The following is a 4,208-nucleotide window of genomic DNA, read 5'->3' on the forward strand; positions in this document are numbered from 1 at the left end:
CCCCAGTGGCTTAAGACACTGGCCTCCTAAGCCATGGATTGTGAGGTTTAGTCTTTGCTGAAGTGGCTGAAAGCAGAGTTGTGCAGCGGATGCGTGCTGGGCCCATAACCCAGAGGTTGATGGATCGAAAACATTTTCGGCTAACCAGCTTTTTATAGCATTTAAGTGCGAACAAATATTTTTTTTAAATGCGTAGTTTCATTCCATGTGTAAGTGCCATTATACATTTTGTTTTTTACCTCTTACATCAGTTCGTATTGGTCATATTGATTACAAAGAAGACCCCCAGGTGGCTTAAGACACTGGCCTCCTAAGCCATGGATGTGAGGTTTAGTCTTTGCTGAAGTGGCTGAAAGCAGAGTTTTGCAAGCGGATGCGTGCTGGGCCCATAACCCAGAGGTTGATGGATCGAAAACATTTTTCGGCTACCAGCTTTTATAGCATTTAAGTGCAAACAAATATTTTTTTAAAATGCGTAGTTTCATTCCATGTGTAAGTGCCATTATACATTTTGTTTTTTACCTCTTACTCAGTTCGTATTGGTCATATTGATTACAAAGACCCCCAGTGGCTTAAGACACTGGCCTCCTAAGCCATGGATGTGAGGTTTAGTCTTTGCTGAAGTGGCTGAAAGCGGAGTTGTGCAGCGGATGCATGCTGGGCCCATAACCAGTTCGTACTGGTTGTGAACGGTAGACAGTGCCCAGTGGCCTAATGGATAAGGCACTGGCCTCCTAAGCCAGGAATTGTGGGTTCAAGTCCCATCTGGGGTGGTTGTAGACATTGTGGCCCAGCAGATGCGGGCTGTGTCCATAACCCAGAGGTCGATGGATCGAAAACATTTCGGCTAACCAGCTTTTTATAGCCTTTAAGTGCAAACAAATATTTTTAAAAAATGCGTAGTTTCATTCCATGTGGTAAGTGGCCATTATACATTTTTTTTTTTACCTCTTACATCAGTTCGTATTGGTCATATTGATTACAAAGATCCCCAGTGGCTTAAGACACTGGCATCCTAAGCCATGGATTGTGAGGTTTAGTTCTTTGCTGAAGTGGCTGAAAGCAGAGTTGTGCAGCGGATGCGTGCTGGGCCCATAACCCAGAGGTTGATGGATCGAAAACATTTTCGGCTAACCAGCTTTTTATAGCATTTAAGTGCGAACCAAATATTTTTAAAAAATGCGTAGTTTCATTCCATGTGTAAGTGCCATTATACATTTTTTTTTTACCTCTTACATCAGTTCGTATTGGTCATATTGATTACAAATATCCCCAGTGGCCTAAGACACTGGCCTCCTAAACCATGGATTGTGAGGTTTAGTCTTTGCTGAAGTGGCTGAAAGCAGAGTTGTGCAGCGGATGCATGCTGGGCCCATAACCAGTTCGTACTGGTTGTGAAAGGTAGACAGTGCCCCCAGTGGCCTAATGGATAAGGCACTGGCCTCCTAAGCCAGGAATTGTGGGTTCAAGTCCCATCTGGGGTGGTTGTACACATTGTGGCCCAGCAGAAGCATGCTGTGTCCATAACCCAGAGGTCGATGGATCGAAAACATTTTCGGCTAACCAGCTTTTTATAGCATTTAAGTGCGAACAAATATTTTTAAAAAAATGCGTAGTTTCATTCCATGTGTAAGTGCCATTATACATTTTTTTTTACCTCTTCCATCAGTTCGTATTGGTCATATTGATTACAAATATCCCCAGTGGCCTAAGACACTGGCCTCCTAAACCATTGGATTGTGAGGTTTAGTCTTTGCTGAAGTGGCTGAAAGCAGAGTTTTGCAGCGGATGCGTGCTGGGCCCATAACCCAGAGGTTGATGGATTGAAAACATTTTCGGCTAACCAGCTTTTTATAGCATTTAAGTGCAAACAAATATTTTTTTTAAATGCGTAGTTTCATTCCATGTGTAAGTGCCATTATACATTTTTTGTTTTTTACCTCTTCATCAGTTCGTATTGGTCATATTGATTACAAAGACCCCCAGTGGCTTAAGACACTGGCCTCCTAAGCCATGGATTGTGAGGTTTAGTCTTTGCTGAAGTGGCTGAAAGCAGAGTTGTGCAGCGGATGCGTGCTGGGCCCATAAGCCAGAGGTTGATGGATCGAAAACATTTTCGGCTAACCAGCTTTTTATAGCATTTAAGTGCCAACAAATATTTTTAAAAAATGCGTAGTTTCATTCCATGTGTAAGTGCCATTATACATTTTTTTTTTACCTCTTACATCAGTTCGTATTGGTCATATTGATTACAAAGATCCCCAGTGGCTTAAGACACTGGCCTCCTAAGCCATGGATTGTGAGGTTTAGTCTTTGCTGAAGTGGCTGAAAGCAGAGTTGTGCAGCGGATGCGTGCTGGGCCCATAACCCAGAGGTTGATGGATCGAAAACATTTTCGGCTAACCAGCTTTTTATAGCATTTAAGTGCGAACAAATATTTTTAAAAAATGCGTAGTTTCATTCCATGTGTAAGTGCCATTATACATTTTTTTTTTACCTCTTCCATCAGTTCGTATTGGTCATATTGATTACAACATATCCCCAGTGGCCTAAGACACTGGCCTCCTAAACCATGGATTGTGAGGTTTAGTCTTTGCTGAAGTGGCTGAAAGCAGAGTTGTGCAGCGGATGCATGCTGGGCCCATAACCAGTTCGTACTGGTTGTGAAAGGTAGACAGTGCCCCAGTGGCCTAATGGATAAGGCACTGGCCTCCTAAGCCAGGAATTGTGGGTTCAAGTCCCATCTGGGGGTTGTAAACATTGTGGCCCAGCAGAAGCATGCTGTGTCCATAACCCAGAGGTCGATGGATCGAAAACATTTTCGGCTAACCAGCTTTTTATAGCATTTAAGTGCCAACAAATATTTTTTAAAAATGCGTAGTTTCATTCCATGTGTAAGTGCCATTATACATTTTTTTTTACCTCTTACATCAGTTCGTATTGGTCATATTGATTACAAAGATCCCCAGTGGCTTAAGACACTGGCCTCCTAGCCATGGATTGTGAGGTTTAGTCTTTGCTGAAGTGGCTGAAAGCAGAGTTGTGCAGCGGATGCGTGCTGGGCCCATAACCCAGAGGTTGATGGATCGAAACATTTTCGGCTAACCAGCTTTTTATAGCATTAAGTGCGAACAAATATTTTTAAATGCGTAGTTTCATTCCATGTGTAAGTGCCATTATACATTTTTTTTTTACCTCTTCCATCAGTTCGTATTGGTCATATTGATTACAAATATCCCCAGTGGCCTAAGACACTGGCCTCCTAAACCATGGATTGTGAGGTTTAGTCTTTGCTGAAGTGGCTGAAAGCAGAGTTGTGCAGCGGATGCATGCTGGGCCCATAACCAGTTCGTACTGGTTGTGAAAGGTAGACAGTGCCCCAGTGGCCTAATGGATAAGGCACTGCCTCCTAAGCCAGAATTGTGGTTCCAGTCCCATCTGGGGTGGTTGTAAAACATTGTGGCCCAGCAGAAGCATGCTGTTGGCCCATAACCCGAGGTCGATGATCGAAAACATTTCGGCTAACCAGCTTTTTAAGCATTTAAGTGCCAACAAATTTTTTAAAAATGCGTAGTTTCATTCCATGTGTAAGTGCCATTATACATTTTTTTTTTACCTCTTACATCAGTTCGTATTGGTCATATTGATTACAAGATCCCCAGTGGCTTAAGACACTGGCCTCCTAAGCCATGGATTGTGAGGTTTAGTCTTTGCTGAAGTGGCTGAAAGCAGAGTTGTGCAGCGGATGCGTGCTGGGCCCATAACCCAGAGGTTGATGGATCGAAAACATTTTCGGCTAACCAGCTTTTTATAGCATTTAAGTGCAAACAAATATTTTTAAAAATGCGTAGTTTCATTCCATGTGTAAGTGCCATTATACATTTTTTTTTTACCTCTTACATCAGTTCGTATTGGTCATATTGATTACAAAGATCCCCAGTGGCTTAAGACACTGGCCTCCTAAGCCATGGATTGTGAGGTTTAGTCTTTGCTGAAGTGGCTGAAGCAGAGTTGTGCAGCGGATGCGTGCTGGGCCCATAACCCAGAGGTTGATGGATCGAAAAACATTTTCGGCTAACCAGCTTTTATAGCATTTAAGTGCCAACAAATATTTTTAAAAATGCGTAGTTTCATTCCATGTGTAAGTGCCATTATACATTTTTTTTTTACACTCTTCCATCAGTTCGTATTGGTCATATTGATTACAA

The 4,208-nt window shown here is 42.4% G+C and overlaps 1 non-coding gene across 1 annotated transcript; it reads left to right on the forward strand.

Annotated features, from left to right (window-relative positions):
* Window positions 1-1,410: 1,410 nt before the first annotated feature.
* On the forward strand, window positions 1,411-1,484 carry trnar-ccu. The gene has a single exon. It is a non-coding gene; the product is annotated as a tRNA-Arg (tRNA).
* Window positions 1,485-4,208: the final 2,724 nt, after the last annotated feature.

The sequence above is a fragment of the Oncorhynchus mykiss genome, unplaced genomic scaffold (assembly GCF_013265735.2).
Source record: "Oncorhynchus mykiss isolate Arlee unplaced genomic scaffold, USDA_OmykA_1.1 un_scaffold_392, whole genome shotgun sequence".
Lineage (NCBI taxonomy): Eukaryota > Metazoa > Chordata > Actinopteri > Salmoniformes > Salmonidae > Oncorhynchus > Oncorhynchus mykiss.